The 20,148-nt window shown below is 37.1% G+C and overlaps 1 protein-coding gene across 1 annotated transcript in view; it reads left to right on the top strand.

The window, feature by feature from the left end:
* Positions 1 to 640: 640 nt before the first annotated feature.
* LOC143252547 (formimidoyltransferase-cyclodeaminase-like) overlaps positions 641 to 20,148 on the top strand; it is an 81,814-nt gene continuing 62,306 nt past the window's right edge. Inside the window, exon 1 of the mRNA XM_076504867.1 lies at positions 641 to 773. The gene's annotated coding sequence lies outside the window, so the exon portion shown is untranslated. The remainder of the gene's footprint in view (positions 774 to 20,148) is intronic.

Below are 20,148 nucleotides of genomic sequence, written 5' to 3'. Positions count from 1 at the left end.
TCGGCACAAACCCGACAGATGAAGCTTTTGTTGCGCAATATTACGAATAAAAATACACAAAAACGTGTTTTCTTAAATGAAATTGAATAATCGTTTTTTTTGTTTGTTTTTTTTGCCAAATGTTAATACGTTTATTACGCGGTTTTAGTTTATCCTCATTACGCCATGTTTTCAGTAGAACAAAAGAGATTGTCCTAGCAGTCTAGCAAGCAACCTGATCGTTCACAACAGCCTTCGCTTGAATAGTCAGTCAGTCTGTAGGATACAGTGAGACGCAGTAATACCTGTTTACGGCACATTGGCGATTGAAGGGCATCTCGTATAAGTGGCCCTTCTCAGCTTCCGTATATCACGTAACTTACCTGGCTGTTGATATCAGGTGATTTATAAGCCAGTCCTATACGATAACACCTAAGGTGCCAAGCGGTATCACACCCCTGCGCACGTGAATTCACCGATGTATGGTGCCAAAATGTATGTGTGAGTATATATATGTTTTTCATTGTTGTTGTTATTTTCTTTCTTGAGAAAACTGAGTATGTAACGTTATATCATGACTAAAGGCAACAACAGAGAGCCACCATCAAAGGCATTGTTCGGGTCCAGCTAAGTATCCCGTGAACCTGTGTGAAAATAAAAGATAGCTCCAGATCACGTGATTTTCTTGACTTGCTTACGAAATATACAAGTTTTTCCATTTCTGAAACCACGACAGTTGTTGGAGGACAAACTGTTTCTTTCCTGTAAAGTTAAGAGCACAGAGTGATTTGCTGGTAAGTCCTAGTTAGGCTAAGATTTGCATGGTAACTATACACATATATACATAGCACGAAACTTTCGATTTTACTATTAATAATAGAAAACATTGGATAGTCTTTTGTTTAAATATTACTGATGTGTTATTGTTCTCTTAGTTGAAAGCTACACAACGGGCTATCTACTGATGTCATCGAACCCAGGGTTTTGACGTTGGAGGTCTATACGGACGGTCCAACGGGGGACTACTGATATAAACATATCAGATCGTTCATTGGGTAGGCTCGGCATGGCCAGGTGGGTTAAGGCGTTCGACGCGTAATCTGAGGGTCGCGGGTTCGGATCCCCGTCGCACCACACATGCTCGCCCTTTCAGCCGTGGCGGCGTTATAATGTTACGGTCAATCCCACTATTCATTGATAAAATAATACCCCAAAAGTTAGCTGTGGATGGTGATGACTAGCTGCCTCCCTCTAGGTTTACACTGCTAAATTCGGGACGGCTAGCGCAGATAGCTCTCAAGTAGCTTTGCGCGAAATTATAAAAAACAACAAAACAACAAACCTTAAGTAATGTCCGATTTTAGGTTCAGAAAAAGAGAAAGATTTCAAACGCTTTTAATGTTTGGATTTTTTTTATGTGCGTCAAAAATTCGGTCCTAATGCGGTCACTTCTAACACAATTATTATCTATAAACTGAAACATGCCTTACATATGCATTTTACAAATGTTTCAGAGCGATTCAGAATCCGAATCCAGACCAGTCTTGGGGAGGACAATCCCACGGGGACACCCTATCTCTCCTTTAAAAATTTTTCAAGTAGGTCGGGATATTCTTGATGACGAGAAACCCACTTGAAATATGTTTGTTTGTTTTGTTTTTGAATTTCGCACAAAGCTACTCGAGGGCTATCTGTGCTAGCCGTCCCTAATTTAGCAGTGTAAGACTAGAGGGAAGACAGCTAGTCATCATCACCCACAGCCAACTCTTGGGCTACTCTTTTACCAACGAATAGTGGGATTGACCGTCACTATATAACGCCCCTACGGCTGGGAGGGCGAGCATGTTTGGCGCGACGCGGGCCACTTGAAATAAAAATGTATCTCAGAAGGGTTGGTATGGATATTAACACTTTTATTGATAAGGAGAGAACAACGGTTTGACTTTCCTAGGTCATCTTCAGGTTAAGAAAAAAAACCCTAAAAATGACCTTGGAAGGTCGAAACGTTGCTTTCTCCTTATCAGTGAAAGTGTTAATACCCATATCAGCTGTTCTGAGATACAGATCGATTTTTTTTTTTCAAAATTCGCGTGCTTGCATACATACGTACATCGGACCCAAATACAATACTCGGGCTCTTCCTTCCGCAAAGGTCCGGCATGGCTAGGTGGTTAGGGCGCTCGTTTCGTAATCTGAGGGCCGCGCGTTCGAATCCCCGACACACCAACCATGTTCACCCTTTCAGCCGTGGAGGCGTTATAAAGGTACGATCAATCCAACTATTCGTTGATAAAAGAGTAGCCCAATAGTTGGCGGTGGGTGGTGATGACTAACTGCCTTACCTCTAGTCTTACACTGCTAAATTAGGGACTGCTAGCACAAACAAACCTCATACAGCTTTGCGCGAAATTTGAACAAACAATCCTCGACGTAAAAGCTGTAACTTGTAATAAAATCGTGTAACACTTTGATGTCAAGCTGCCTTAAACAGGTGTTGAAATCATCCAATTGTTTTCTTTCCTGATTCTGATAAAGAGCAAGTAAGCCAGTTGTCTACGTACAGAACAACAGCGGAATAGAACAAATAAGAGAATATTTCACAAACATCGTGTCACGTGTGCTTCAGAATAAATCTGTGTTACGAGTAAATCTATTTCAATCAAATAGTTTAACAAGCTCAAATTTCTCATATTTAGTTATGCAGTGATTTATTTATATGGATACGTATATATATGTAGACAGATTTATGTGGATAAATGTGAAAATATGTATAAGCAAATAAGTATTGACACAACAAACAAATAAGTTGTACAGGCAGATACATAAACAGATGGAATTTTGAACACAAATATAGAGACAAAGTAAAAACATATACAACACTATATTTTAAAAGCGATCTGATTTTTGGTATCGTATTTCTGTATTAACTTGATTGTGGTACGTATTATAACTTATTTCGGACGAGTCTTCCATTTGTGATGTTAAGTATGTTACGTATTACGATTTCAAATAGCCAAAATTTTTAATTTTAGTACAGAACTTAATTAAATGCTAATATGTATTAAATTTATGATAGTTGCCAATAAGATTGATACACACAATTTTTTCTTAACACAAATGTATTATAATATACAAACAACAATACAATTGATATTAACGGTTATTACAAATAATAATTTATATATAACAGTTTTACAAACTTACAGACAATACTGAGTCAACGATCTAGGTCAACGACGAGGAACTTAATTCTGAGTAGATACTGTCACACTTCTCTTAAGCTAGCTAGCTTGATTGGCCTCACACCGCTGACTTTTACCGATGATGATATATAATGTCCTCGTAGAAACACTAACGTCGGAAGTTAATTCACTGAAGTTTACACTTTGTAACGTTTAAAATCTATAAACGTTCCTGATCATATTTTGTAGTTTTCCTATTAATAATAAGCGTTAATCACACTTATAGCTTTCGAGACCTATACCACGCTGATTGTAACTGACTAATAATAATCTTCTATTACTGTCTCTCGGCTAATTGTTTTTACGCGAATCATGCGAGTTCCTCGAAATTTTAACAATGTTCGAAAATGCATTAGCGTTTCCGTAAAACAAATATTGTTGATTTTTACTCTCAAGAATCTTCTACAAATTTCGAGAACGGGTTGGACTTGTCCAATACACAGCCAACAATAGACGTCATATGCAAAAAAATAACTCTATACTGAAGCAAACTTAGGTATTAAAATAAACGTATAATGGTAAATCCGTTACAATGAACGGATTTACTTGAACTTACGTGTTTTTCTAATATCTTAAATACACAAAAGGACAGACAAAAGACATGTGCAGTCTGTTTAGCATAAATCAACACAATGGACTAATTTTGCTGTGCCCACCACAGGTATAGAAACCAAGATTTTAACGTTATAAACTTTCACAGTTAGTGCAGAACCCATTTTATTTATGGGGAGGTACACTCAGCATTCACACAGAGAAAGATAAGGGTACAAGATGATTTATTACAAGACATTATCAACACAAGATTTTAAAAGTTACGTACAGTTACGACAGAATTTCCCTGCGTCGTGAGTAGTTTTTTCCTCATAACTTAAAAAGTATCAAGATTAGGATAATAAAAGTATTTTATATTATAAATATTATACTAACACACATTTACCTACATTTTTATGTAAATTGAACGACAAATAAACTGTTTATAAACAAATACCCAAACATAGGAGTGGCAGAAAGTGTTCGTGCGTCCACGTTAATGGTCAATTGTGTAGCCTTTCAGGTGAATTACTTGGCGCAATCTCTCCTCATAGCTCTCCATGATCGTTTGACAGTACTCGAGTGGAATTTTCTTCCATTCTTCTTTAGAGAAGGCCTCCAACTTTTGCAAGTTTTTCGGATGACGCTGATGAACCCTGGTCTTCAACTTATGCCAAACGTTTTCAATTGGGTTGAGATCGGGTGACTGCGATGTCCAGTTCAGAACGCTTATATGGTTCCCCTGCAACCAGGATTGCACATATTTCGATGTGTGCTTAGGGTCATTATCGTGCTGGAAGATCCAACGACGCCAAAGCCGCAAGTTCCGAGCATCATTCTTGATATAAGTACCTAATATATCAACGTACTCTTCGTTTTTCATGATTCCGTTGACGCGGTGAAGGCTGCCTACACCAGAAGAGCTGAAGGAACCCCATAGCATGATCGAGCCAACACCGTCCCTACAGTTAAACACGTACCTCAATCGTACTTCTAAATGAAAAGGCTTTAAATTTGGAGTTCTACGAGGACGGCATGCTTTGAACCCAGAAAAGCGTAATGTGTTCGTAACTGTAGAGGTGCTTACTTCAACCCCAGTTTCCCTTACCAGTTTCTGCATGTTATTACGTGTTAAACGAGGGTTCCTACTAACTTCTCTGAGAACCTTCCTCTTGGTTCTCTCTGAAATTTTGGTGGGGCGTCCGGAACGAGGGAGGTTAGCAGTTGATCCTATAAGCTTAAACTTGGCAGTTATGCTTTGAACAGTAGATTTCGGCGCATTAAGTTGTGTGGCAATATCGGAAAGAGACACGAGACTTGTATTTTACAATAATTCGGTTTTTTAAATCACTGGACAGTTGTTTCCTGTTCGCCATAATAACCAAGCAGATAATGACGGAGACGGCGCTAAATTGACGGAAGTACATTTTTTGTTGGCTAGGTTCCAATAATTATGAACCCAGTGTCAAGTTCTGGAATGGTATAAAAGAGTTTATTCGCCGAACGAAAACAAAATTTTTACGGGAATATTAGTTTTTTCACACGTTCTGAACTGTACGAACACTTTCTGCTCCTCCTATTTTTGGTTATCTGTTTATAAACAGTTTATTTGTCGTTTAATTTACATAAAATTTTAAGTAGATGTGTGTTAGTATAATATTTGTAATAAATCTACTTATATTAGCCAACTCGTGATACTTTTTAAGTTATGACCAAAAAGCCACTCGGGACGCAGGGGTACGAACACTTTCTGTCGTAACTGTATTTCTGTCTTTCTAGTGGGCGTTTGAGAACTTCCTTTTACTCTAATAGCACACTGCTTTCACATGTTGGAATTTATTTTAGTATATTTTGCTGTTGTTTTTTAAAGAAATGAACTTTAAAATATTACAGCCACTGAATACTCTTAAGTACTAGATGGATGTGTAACGGGCCTGGCATGGCCTAGCGCGTTAAGGCGTGCGCTTCGTAATCTGAGGGTCGCAGGTTCGCGCCCAAGTCGCGCTCAAACATGCTCGCCCTCCCAGCCGTGGGGGCGTTATAATGTGACGGTCAATCCCACTTTTCGTTGGTAAAAGAGTAGCTCAAGAGTTGGCGGTGGGTGGTGATGACTAGCTGCCTTCCCTTCAGTTTTACACTGCTAAATTAGGGATGGCTAGCACAGATCGCCCTCGAGTAGTTTTGTGCGACATTCAAAAACAAACAAACAAACAAATTCAGAGAACAGGCAGAACACATCCAACAATATACATCACATGCATCATACTCAATCAAACTTAGATATTAAAATAAACGTGTAACGGCAAATCCGTTACAGTAATAAATAATAAGATCAGCAAAAGATAGAAACCTGAGATCGCTTGTAATTAGTAAAAGAATTACAAATAAATTCCGAATTATTCCCGTGTTGCCGAATATAAACTTTTCGACACATCATTCAGTGTTCTTTTATGTTGCTGTGTATAAAGAAAAAAAAGTTGACCGCTAAGTTACGACGACATTAACCTGTTTCGTTTCTGCAACGTCTCACCCTTGAAACAAGTTCTAACATAATTCATAATTAGTTTCATTGTTTAATTAGTATACCCCTTTATCCTACGTCCGGGACGTCGTTCTTTTCATGGTTGGATACATTAACTATCACTCATACAAATTGTTAATGTTTTGGCAATAAACTTAAATAAAGACGACTTTTGCTCTCCAACAATTATAAAAATACTATTTTATTTCAACTTATGTTGCGGGCTTCAAAATACGCTAACTTATTTAATAACTTTTGTTTTTATATTTCGAGACTTTTGTGACGTGCTTTTAACAATCTCCAGAATATTGTTTCACAATTATTCTAACGTTATTGTATAGTTACGATACTAAATGTAGTACAATACGAACATCATTTGGTATCAGAGGTTACAACCAGGGGCGTAGATTTTTTACACCCGTTGGGGGGGGGGGGATGAATTTTGCAACCACTTATGTGGACTGTTCAATTTGCAAATTGGTAATCTCTGATTACGTGAACCTGAAAGATGTAAACATGCAGTCACAGACTAATCTTGTTGCCACGATACTTGCATGTATACTTAGGCCTACTGACTGATACTTACGAACTATCGCTTAGATCGAAAAGCTTAGAAGCACGCTTATATTAAAGATGTACATTTCGGCTACTGAAAAAGCTTACATCTAGGTCTAATTATGTAATTCGATTGGTATGAACACGAGAATCACATGAACAAACACACAATTTGTAGGCATGTGATGCTATAAAACAATTCAACAGACCAAACTGTAGGGGGGATAATTGTATGCACTATACCCCCCACCTAAAATGAAGGGGGTGTATCCCCCAATCCCCCAGGATCTACGTCCCTGTTTGGTTTATTATTACTTTTGTGAAATAGAAAACTAGAGGTACATTAAAATAGTTCGATTATTCGCCCAAAATAAAATATTTCGTAGAAAGGTTATAAATTTCACCAGCTTTGTTAAAGTAATAAAACTATTGTTACGTAATTTACTAGTTTTTTTCGCCAAAACGTAAATTTCAAAGACGAAAAGATTCTTCCGCTTCAACAGACTAGTCTCGTTGAATTACAACTCATGAGTGACACTTGGAAGAACGAAACAGATGAAAAAGGCCTCATGTAACCTAAACCAAACAAGGAGCTTATATTCCTCTAGTGCATGAAGCCTACTTTATTTATATACATCAAAAACAAACAAATTATTTATATTTCGCCACTGTAATGAGATCTACTGTTTTTATTTGCTGGGCTCTTTTTAGTCAGCAATGATGAACCGTGAACTAGAAGAATTAAGTCTGTGAAGTATTAAATCATAAAAACAGATTAGACTTTGGCTTTTCTTCACTGAGGTTCACATTTTGGTGAAAAATGGAGAAATTAAGAAGTAAATAAATACATTTTGAAGGTATGCTATATGTTATCTAAACATTTAAGAGTATTTTAGGATATTAATGGTGAGTAAAGGACAGTATGTTTAAACGAAACAAATCAGCTAACGTATTTCTTACTGAGACTGTAGATGTTTATTGTTAATATCAAGAAATTATGTACAATATGTTACAAAAACTATAATGTATCCTCTTTACTGGAACTGTATATGGTGGACTAATATAAGCATGTTTGATGAATGTATTCAGATAAAACAGTACATCAAGTAACAACTAATATTTGTATGCCATACTTCTGAAAATAATATTTCACATCAACTTTTCATCGTCAAACTTGATGTTTACTAGAGTATAACTAGTCTGTGGGTTTTGTTGGAAAACAAGGTGTGTGGAGTTTGCAGTAAGAGGTCTTCAGAATTATGTGAGTTACCCTGCGAAAAGAGGTTTCCAGATTTATGTAGATTACCTTCAGGGAAGAGGTCTTCAGACTTACGTGGGTTAATTTGCGAGACAAAGTCTTCAGACTTACGTAGGTTACCTTGAGGGAAAAAGTCTTCAGATTCATGTGGGTTACCTTGCGGGAAGAGGTCTTCAGACTTACGTGGCTGTGAGCGTCAGTCTTTAGATCTCTCTTCCTAAAGATAACCGTGTCAACTGCGTTCTACGTCATTTCTACTCCAAGGGAATTCCATACTGCAACTCGTGCCTGGATAAGTTGGTGATGCAACGTTTTCTTAAAAAAAACCTCAAATTACTATTATTCCTTATATTTATATTTTCGTTAATTTCTCCAACTTTTTCCCAATGTTAGGTCTGCAGGTATACATAATCGTGGTCGGATTTCTATCTCTCCCTAAAGACAATCAAAGAGAATCCACAGCTAAACATTTTTTTTTATGTTTATAAACTTTACTCTTAATAATTTGACAAAATCTTTTTAACACATATTTCAACAGTAGATCATAGAATGTTCTAAGTTGTTTTTGTTTTCAAGTGCATCACAGTTATGGCTACCGAGGATACCCTTTTGTTACCCGTTATTTTTGGAAGTTGAATTCTTGTCCTTTTTTCTTCCCCTTCCCCAGCGGCACAGAGGTATGTCTGCGAACTTACAACACTAAAAATCGGGTTTCGATAGACAGATAGCCTATTGTGTAACTTTGTAAAACATGCAGTAGCTGTATATATATATATAGGTCCTTTAATGAAACAACATCAAAAATACTATATTTCAAGACTTACCTACACGCTCGTGCAACACATTTAGTCCTCAAGTGGTTCAACGGCCAACTCTAGGGTTTATGACTTTATAATTCATGAATCACCTCATGCACAGGTAGTCCTTTGTTTAACTTCATTCCTAACAGAACATGATATAAAACAAAAAAGGAACTTATACGTGATGTTTAGGTTTGAAATATATTTGTACTTTAAAGAAAGATATTGGATTATCTGTCGTGGGTGTGTGTGCTTTCTTATGGCAAAGCCACATTGGACTACCTGCTATGTCCAACGAGGGGAATCGAACCCCTGATTGTAGCGTTATAAGTTTGTAAACTTTCCACTGTCCCAGCAAGGGGAATTCACACAAAGAAAATATTTAAACTATGCCAAACTAGAAACTAGTTGAACGCATTGTTTGTATTTTATTGTAATAAATTTAATACTTTGACTTACTATTTATGAAATCTCTATCATATTTAACGTGTTTCACAGCGGTTTTGGTGAGTGTCTTGTAGTTTCTAATAATTTATTATTAGAAGGGCAATTCACACAAAGAAAATATTTAAACTATGCCAAACTAGAAACTAGTTGAACGCATTGTTTGTATTTTATTGTAATAAATTTAATACTTTGACTTACTATTTATGAAATCTCTATCATATTTAACGTGTTTCACAGCGGTTTTGGTGAGTGTCTTGTAGTTTCTAATAATTTATTCTATTTCGAAATAACATTTTATAACTGTTACTATTTGTAGTTAAACACAAAGCTGCACATTGAGCTATTTGTGCGCTGCTCACGGGTATCGAAAACCGGTTTCTAGCGGGCATACCACTGTAGTATAGCAACAGTACGGATATGCTATATTAAGAATATTTAAAGGCCATTAAAAGCATGATAATAGTTAATTAAATAAAATAAATAATAGTCTGTAAAAGTCCCCAGTGACACAACGTATATCTGCGGTCTTGCAACGCAAGAAACCTGGTTTAGATACCTATGGTTGGCAGAACACAGATAACCATTGAATAGCTTTCTGCTTAACTTCAAACAAATAAACAAACATTATATTCGATAGGGTTGTATTACTGTATTATTCGTGCTTGTTGACATTTTCTGTTATAATTTTTATTACAATGATAAAGGTATCAGATGCATGAACATGAGGAAGACTGTGATACATTATTTGTTACATAAAGTAGAACTTTATCGAATAATTCTTGATGACGAGAACCCACTTGAAATAAAAATGTATCTCACAACGGCTGATATGATTTGGAAAAAAACTTGTAACAAAACACAACATTCCAGTACACACCAGATTTATTCAAAAAACAGGTACAAAACTGAAGTTCATACAATGTAAAAACTACGCTGACAAACACAACACCAACATAATTTATAAAATACAATTCAACAACTGCCACGACTTCTATACTGGAGAAACAAACAGAAAAAATGGAAACTAGATTCAAAGAACACAAGAAACGCCTTCACGCGTTTTGTTTTGTTTTAACACTGGAAGTCAAATAAACACAACGTAACCATAGAAAACACCCAGATACTAAATAGGGAAATAAATATAAACAAATGCAAAATCAAAGAAGTCTTACTTATACAGCAATTAAAACAAAAATTAAACCAATATAAAGGAAAACCTATATACCTGTACTAATTAATAACCTGACATCCATCTGCAACGCCCCCTACAAACCGGTACCCATTTATACTTTCGTTCCTGAGACATGCGTCTGGCAACGGTCACTTTCAAACTCTCTCTTTCTTAACCCGAAGATGACTTAGGAAGGTCGAAACGTTGTTCTCTGGTTATCAATAAAAGTGTTAATACCCATACCAGCCGTTCTGATATACATTTTTATCGAATAATATTAACTTAGAACTTACGATTTTTCCGCCATCTGTTGAGGAAATAATTTTTTTTAAAGGTTCATTTTTCTGTTTGTTTGTAGTTAAACAGAAAGCCACACAACGAGCTATTCGTGCTGTGTCTGCAATGGGTAACAAAGCCTGGATTTTAGCCATATAACCTCCAAACTTTATGCATTAAGACGCTATTTACTTGTCATATCCTGTTTTTTAAAAATGTCTGGGGCCTCTGTAATACACTAAAAATAAGAATACATGAGTTTCAACACACCTTTATAATTCTAATATAATATTTTGTTTTTACCTGATGAGATCGGTTAATAATTTGAAGGTTATTTCGCATGTTTCAAAAATCTAATTGATTTTAAACAATTTATGTTGTTACTAAGACAACGACAACAACGATCGTCTTAGAAGTATAACCACGTAAACAGTGGAGTTGAAACTTTGAATGACGCATTCGTATTTCAGGTTAGCTACAGTTTAGGTACTCTAAAAAATTGCTCAGTTTAGATTGTATTGACTCAAATATCACTATTAAACATTCTGGATAATAAATTATAATTTCACAAACCATTTTTTATAAATAATATGTATTCTCCTCAGATTTAAAAGGTAAAAGATGATTTAACCAGATATTAAATAGGTAACCCGCAACTAGTTAGTGAATAAAAAGTTAAAATAATACTTACCATGGGCATAGTCTAGTTGGTAACGTGCTCGGACTGGAGATTTGAGGATTCGCAGTTTGCATTCCATTGCCAGAAAATCTCGATCCCGTAATTTGCGGATCTTAGATACGCTATAAAAGTGATCAAATCCTTCTATTCAGTCAGACAGTAGCAGTTCATAAATTAGAACTTGTAAACTTAAGGGAAAGCATCTACTTAACGGTTCTTACTGCCAGCTCTTGGACTAGTAGTAGGTTAATTTGTAGGATTTGACTGTTACTCTTATAGCTCACCTAAAACCCCTAAAGTCCATCTACTGGATTTACAGTCTGGCACACAGGCAATCATATTATTCATGGTCACTGGCCGTTATACAATTTGAAGAATGGATATTTTATCTATCATCAAATCTAAAATATATTCCAAACAAATAAACCATTGGAGATTTCTCAATCATGTTCCTTCACGGTTGATATGATTAAGTAAAAAACAGAAGCTTTAAATTGATTGTTTTTTATTGTATATGCAAATATACGAGGATAACCTAAGTTAAGGTAATTCAAAGCTGACTAGAGATACATAATCAAGGATAAACAAATGTCATGGCTATTAAGTTGTTTTACATTACTAACTTTAAAAACAATTGTTCAAATGAGAACACCTGACTAAAACGCTGAATTCTGATAGCACACGTTTATGTAAACTAGAAGTACTGCTCAAACATAATGTAAATTATCTTCTAGTCTGGGAAATGTACATTTATTAGTAAACCAAACTTATTCTTTCGAGTTTCAATAGCTAGTTGTAGAAGTAACTACCTGGCACCCAGGATTGAATAATGGAGGATATAAATATTCTAAGTCTGAATGTATTCCATAATGCGAGACATCTGCCCATGAATATGTTAAAATTTGTCTTGTAATGGAATGTTCTCTAGTGACACTTCTAAAGGATATTTACAAATTGCATTTCTGTGTGCATCAAAGATAATCCTACATAAGCTGTTGATATGTGCCTATTCATGTCAGATTGATTTCTTAAAACAACACTTACTAACATATTAGATTGATTTCTTAAAACAACACTTACTAACATATTAGTAGTTTAGGCTTTCACCAGAGAGAAATCTTTGCAAAGATCACTCATATATGGTGGAAAAGGAGTGTACAGAAATTTTTTAAATTCATTTCAGACAAGTTGTTGTCTGTAATTGACAGTCTTGAAAACAGTCAATTCAATGTCTAGCCATAAGTTTAAATGGTCTAGAACTTGATGCTGTTAAGTATCTCACAGAAACACAGCTTGGAGATTGGGGCACTATGTTCATAGCTTGACCCAGTGAAAACTCAACCCATCCAATGGGACAAGTACAGGGCTTTTCAGAGGAGTCCCTCTTATAACCTTGATCACCTTACAAATGATATGTATCATTCGTATGATAAAGCCTACCCAGCAATAACATCAGTAGGTCATATGAACGTCCTTATTGACGAGTTCATTAAAGACAACCAAGTTAGACCAAGAAGAACCACCTAGTGGTTCTAAATACTCATATCCTGATGGATGCAGTAACTGTGGTGATAGGATTTGTGGTGTTCATCCCAGTTAAATTGTAGATAAGTAAAAAACTGACAACTTCAGCCAACCCGTCAAACTTGGTCACTGCATAGTTTAACTAATTTTTCCAGTGAAGTCAAAGTGATTCTCTGCAGTTATGAATGATTGTTAATCCCATTTCTCAGTGGAATGGTTATTGAAACAAATACCATGTAGCAATGTTACTGAGGTTTCCAGAGATGCTAACCATGACGATTTGAGCGTAATCATTACGATTTTGGTGTATACATTACGACTATACGCTCATACAGACAAATATTACGACTTGTTGCAACTCCCAAATTATTATATATTATATAGTCCTATACAATAAAGTGATAAATTGATCCCCCAGGGCTTGAAATGGGTGAAAAGAAAATTTCTAGTGAGATACAAATAAATTTTGATAATAAATAAAAGACATAGTCCAAATGGCTACTTGCGATAATCATGTTTGTGCTTGAAATAATAAAAAATATTTGTATCTCCTACGTCTACCAATAGTTTGAGTGCGGTGCCTCTCCATACTGGGTACGTAGGGAAATCCATAGTTACGTCATCAGTGCTTGTCAGCCAATCAGCGCTCGCGTAGATGGGTATTTCTCGTTTTCTAAGCGGCATAGAGACACCAATGCGATCGCTTACAACATGGAAGAAAAGAGGCCTCGTTCACCAGATTCTTCTTTCTGGCAAATCTAAAAAAACTAAAACTGTGAATCAAAGATTTAGGAAAGAGTATAGTGCAAAATATCCGGTCATTGCATCAAAAGTCAATGACAGTCATACGTTTTGTACAGTTTGTCACATTGGTTTTTCTGTGGCGCATGGTGGGATAAACGATTGTTCCAGATATACAAAATCGGCATCTCACCAACAAAAGGCTGAGGCGAAGACAAAAACGATTCAGATAACGACATTTATGAGTAAGAATTCAGAATATGAAACCATAAATGCAGAAGTGATGTTTACGCAATTCGTCGTTGCTCATAATTTACCCCTAGCTGTAGCTGATCATGCAGGACATCTATTCAGAAAAATGTTCCTAGACTTTGATATAGCGAAAAAATATGGCTGTGCTAGAACCAAAACTACAGCCATTGTACAAATGTTGGGTTGTGAAGATGAGAAAATGATTTCAAGCATACTTACTAACAGTGTTTACAGTTTAGCCACAGATGGATCCACAGACATGGATGACTCAAAACTGTATCCAGTGGTTGTACGATATCTGTACGGGCTCTGTCTACAATTATTACGCTCAGTCATTTGAAATAGTTAGCATCTCTGGGTTTCTAGACAACATAAAATCTCAGTAATCTGGTGGTTAAATTCATTGATGTATTTGTGAGATCAGAAAGCCAACTAATAGAACTATGATATCTTCAAATAAACAACCATTACTCAGACTTCCCTGAAGCACTGAGTATGGAACCAGTGCAGAGATACAACAGATATTAATAAAAGGGATGATCAAAGAGCCTTTCGAGAGAGTGTGATCGTCTTCAGTGGTGATTTCCCAGAAGAATTGATAGCTTGAATAGATTTTTGTTGACTTATGCAGGAAGAATGCTTTAATATGCATTGATACCTTCCTATTGCTGCAAAGGGATGAATGTCTGAAAATATTGGAAGATGTTAATAAGTTATTCATTTTATACTTGGCTTTTTGAGACTGAAAAGTCAAATAGGATGATGAGATGGGTTTTTTTAGGTTTAATTCATGCCATTTCGCCTATTGAAATCTCTTGCCACTTTCAAGAAGCCAATGAATATTATGCTAAAATTGTTTCTGTGGTAGAGATAACCGATACACGAGTTATGTCTTGGAATTTTGCCAAACTTCCAGTCTGGTGTTTTCAACCTGTCCATAATTTTGCAGTAAATAAGAATGACTATATTAATATTGAAACCCAGGAAATGTATCCTGATGCATACAAAAACTTAAAACTTCTTGGCCATATTATGACTATAAAAAGTATTTCAATGGACCCTATGAAGAGTTCAGTGGTTCAAGACTGGCCCCAGCCTAAGAAGTTTCCTTGTGTTACCTCATATTATTGATATTTCACGCTCGATTTCTCCCAAATCAACACACAAGTCCGCTCTTACTAAAGTTGATACGTATTTCATATACATTGAGAAGTGCAAGTATACATTCCTATCTATGAATCGTGCATTAATCGAAGATCTTAAGTTGGCATATCCATGATAGGATTGCAAGTTTCTGTTATACCTCATTAATGGTTGAAATGGGTTAGACAGTGTTTGTACTGTCTAAGTTGCAGGATGAGGCTGAATGAGTGATACCACATATTAGCTGTATGCTTCTAGCTCCTAAACACAGGATTTTTAGTATGTATTAAGTAATATCAACATTACTCATATGACGAAAAATTCTCTTATGGTGAATCTTACATCACTGAAGTAGCTCATAGTAGGAATGATTGGATCACAACACTGCAGGTGTATGAAATACTTTTATGACATGGAAATGCAGGTTTACTAACTTGGCAAGCCATTAGATCATGTTTTTTCATTGAATGTCATGATTTTGAACAGTGTGATTAAATAAAGGTAATTTCATCTCAGTAGACAATTTCATTGATGACTAGATTACAAAATTTATAGCTCAAGAGTTCAAGGAAAATCAGATTAAGGATCCAGAATTAGCATAGGGACTATCATATGCAGCAAGAGAATGTGTTAGAAGAACTGGTTGTAAGCTCTTGCAGTCTAAGCCACTTGTAAGAGCATTTATATGTGCAACATTGCTTTATACCAGTTTTTTCAGTCACCTGGACATGAGCATCAGCATGTGTTGAAACCACTGGTTCTCCGGAGCCCTGAGATGATAAGCTTCTTGGACTTTGTAAAGATGTAAAGGCTGGAGCCAACCAGTGCATTACACACACGATTCTAATGGCCATGTGTGAATCACGATGTTAAGCATTGGTGCCAACACTGTACCATATATGTAGCCTAGAAGAAAACTGGCCTAAACATAATAAACTAGAGTAAATAATTATTGGTCTCCTCTCCAGAAAATAGCCCTGGATATCAACACTTTCCTCTATAATACTGAGTGAGATAATCAATACACATCGGTTGTTAATGATTAATTCACGAAGTGTTTTAAAGTTTTCCAGCTAGTCAATAGTTCAGCAAAAGTTTTTATTGGCATGTTTGCAAAGCAACATACACTTCTGACCAAAATATTAAGGTCAATGAACATAAAGAAAAAATATACATTTTGCGTTGCTAGACTTAACCACTTATTTGAGTAGAGCTTCGAAAGATGAAAATAAGAAAAGGGAAAATGAAAAAAAAATTATTTTAGCATTTAATAGGGAAAATGTGAACAGTATAAAATTAGCCTAAATACTAGCTGGTCAAAAGTTTAAGACCATACCAAAAAGAAGTCCTAAACAGGGTAGGAAATGCCCAACAATAGGACTCAGTAGTGAGTTGCACAGCCGTCATTGCGAATAACTTCAAACATTCGCTTTGGCACGATCGATATAAGTGTTTCCAGAAGGCTGGCTGGAATGTTATTCCAAGTGGTGAAGATGGCTTCACGAAGATCATGCACTGTTTGGAATTGACGTCCATTTCTATAGACTTCCCTTGCCATCCGCCTCCTAACATTTTCAATGGGGTTCAGTTTGGGCGAACACGCTGGCTGGTCCAAAAGAATCACGTTATTCGCCATGAAAATGTCATTTGTCCTGTGGGCATTGTAGATTGCAGCATTATCCTGCTGAAAGATACAGTCATTTCCACACAAGCGAGGGCCTTCAGTCAATAATAATGCTCTCTCCAACATGTCAATGTAGCCAGCTGCTGTTTGACGCCCCTGTATAACTTGAAGCTCCATTGTTCCATGGAAGGAGAAAGCACCCCAGATAAGGATGGAACCTTCTCCACTGTGTCGTGTAGAAAATGTCTCCGGTGGGATATCCTTATCGTGCCAGTAACGTTGGAAGCCATCTGGACCATCCAGGTTAAATTTTATCTCATCAGAGAACAAAATAATCGTTCACCTTTCTACGTCCCATGTTTGGTGCTTCTCAGCAAAGTTTAACCGAGCTGATTCGTGGTGTGGAAGGAGGCGTGGCCTTTGAAGACGTTTATGGTTTTTAAAGCCTTTTTCTCGTAGATGCCGTCTTATTGTTTTTGAGCTGCATTCTGCATCCGTAAGGGCCTTAATCTGGTTATGATCGGCTGGTGTCTTGCTGGACAACCCGTTGAATCCTCGTGCTCAACGCCGGCGACATTTTCTTGTGCAGACCACTTGAAATTCTCGTTCCCTATCCATCAGGGTATTTTAAGAAATTTGCAACAGCAGTTTTACTACGTCCAATCTCACCAGCGATGGCATTTTTAGAGAGAGACCTTGCTTTTGCAGCTCGACAATTCTCCCACGTTCAAACTCTGTCAACCTTTTAGCCTTTGCCATGTTTTTACCCAATGTAACACAGGAGATGTCAGTGGGAGATGTTGATAACGCTAATGCTTAAACACAAATGACTAAATTTCGTTACGTGTTTATCAGTTAACAATTCGTTTCAGTATGATCTTAAACTTTTGACCAGCTAGTATTTAGGCTAATTTCATAGTGTTCACATTTTCCTTATTAAATGCTAAAGAGTTTTTTATTTTTATTTTCCCTTTTCTTATTTTCATTTTCCAAAGCTCTTCTAAAATAAGTGGTTGAGTCTAACAACGCAAAATGCATATTTTTTCTTCATGTTCATTGGCCTTAAGATTTTGGCCAGCAGTTTATATCATGTTTTTGCACTTTTAAATTTATTCACATGAATCAGGGAATTAATATCAATACTCAGTTATTTTCTGAATTGTGTTGGGATGGTGGGCATGTGTAATTCACTTTATCACTTTCATCCTATGGTTGATCCAAACTCAAAGTGTATACTACAGGAGGGCTATTTGCGCTGGACGTCTCTAATTTAGGGGTGAGAGACTAGAGCAGTGGTTCTGAACCTTGTTGGAGGTACTGAACCTCGGAAGTTTCGTACTTATATTCACTGAACCCTTCGTAATTGGAAAAATAAAAGATGATTTTTTTCAAATTCAAAACATAAGTAGATATTTTATTAGTGCACAAAATGAACCATGCATCTGTTGCACACAATATCACTGTGTTCAAAGAACAAAACCAACAAAACATGAATTTCACACAAAAAAACATAACTTAATGAATATAAGGCCCGGCACGGCCTAGCGCGTTAAGGCGTGCACTTCGTAATCTGAGGGTCGCGAGTTCGCGCCCGAGTCGCGCCAAACATGCTCGCCCTCCCAGCCGTGGGGGCGTAATAATGTGACGGTCAATCCCACTAGTCGTTGGTAAAAGAGTAGCCCAAGAGTTGGCGGTGGGTGGTGATGACTAGCTGCCTTCCCTCTAGTCTTACACTGCTAAATTAGGGACGGCTAGCACAGATAGCCCTCGAGTAGCTTTGTGCGAAATTCCAAAAACAAACAATGAATATTTACTGCAAATCAATGTGACTTTTGCTGTTGCCTTTCAGAGACAAGTTCAGAAATGCGCAGCTTCACCTTGGCAAGTGCCACTCTCATATCATTTTCGCAACAAAGTCTGTTCCATTTCTTCATTTTTATGTCCACCATCCTCGAAAAGGATTGCTCACAAAGATACGTTGTAACAAACGGTATGAGTATCTCAAGGGCTTTCTCAGCAATACGAGGGTATGCTACGATTTGGTGACACCAAAATGTTGAGAGCGTTGTTGTTCTGAAAAGTTGCTTTTGAACCTGGCTCTGCTGAAGTTCAATGATTTTGTCGAGGTATTCATTATTGACATCTGCTGTCGCAACATTAAACGTGAACGGCTGTCTCACCCATGCTGGATATGACTCCTTGGTGAGAAAGTATCCGTCGAGAGACTTTGCGAGTTCATCTAAGTGCACGGCAATTGCTTGCTTCAGTTCGCCGGGTACAGAAATGTCTCCGATTTCAGACACATCTTCGATCTTACTTACACAGTTGTCCAGCAGGGGAAAGTTTGCAAAGTTATCATTCTCTGTTCGTCGTTTCCATAACGGTTGTTTTTTTTGAAAAGCCTTCAGGTTTTCTTTTGTTTCGATGATGTTGACTCCACCGCCCTGCATCTGTTGATTAAGATGATTGAGAGCATTGAAGATATCGGCCATGTACGCTAAAATGAGAATGAACTCAGATTTTTCGAAGCAATCTGCATGACAATGTTGGTGCTCTCGAAAAAACAGGGCTAATTTTACATGCATGGCAAAAACACAATTCAGCACCTTTTCCCGGGATGACCACCGAACGTTAGAATGGTACAGAAGTACCTCGAATTCAGAGCCCATTTCATTATACAGCTCTTTGAAGATGCGGTGCTTCAGGGCACTATTTTGCACAAAGTTCACACATTCCAATACAATTTTTAATACTTCTGCCAGTTTTGAAGACAAGGTTTTTGTTGCCAATGCATGCCTGTGCAGAACACAGTGCGTTACAATGATGTGTGGTGCATCAGCTTTCACCAGCGCACCAAAACCAGAGTTTTGTCTCAGCATGACTGGAGCTCCGTCCGAACAATCTGCAGAAACTATATCCCACGTAAGATCGTTGTCTCTGAAGAAGTCATCCACAAGTTTCTTCACGTCGGCTGCCTTAGTTGTTGTTGTAAGAGGCTTCAAAATAAAAAAAAAAAATCTTTATCTCGTCGTTCTTCACATAGTGCACGAATACAACAAGCTGGCTTAGATTGGAAACGTCAGTGGTCTCGTCGAGTTGAAGGCTGAATTTTTTGCTGGGCCTGAAATCAGATCTGCAACTACTTGAGCCACGATGTCATCGCTTATGCCATCTATTCTGCTGCTGATAGTGTCATTTGAAAGAGGAATTTAGGATAACTTATTTTCAGCAGCTTTTCCCAGCATGATATTCGCCATCTTCAACGCAGCTGGTTTTACGAGTGCTTCACCAATAGTGTGTGGTTTGCCCTGCTTTGCGATCAAGTACGCAACTTTGTGTGATGCTGTGAGGATCGGTTTGTCGATGGGTACAAAGCCGAGAACAGGCAAAGTAGCCTTTTCATCG

Source organism: Tachypleus tridentatus, chromosome 6 (assembly GCF_004210375.1).
Source record: "Tachypleus tridentatus isolate NWPU-2018 chromosome 6, ASM421037v1, whole genome shotgun sequence".
In the NCBI taxonomy this organism is placed as follows: Eukaryota; Metazoa; Arthropoda; class Merostomata; order Xiphosura; family Limulidae; genus Tachypleus; species Tachypleus tridentatus.
This window is presented reverse-complemented; position numbering and strand designations above follow the sequence as displayed.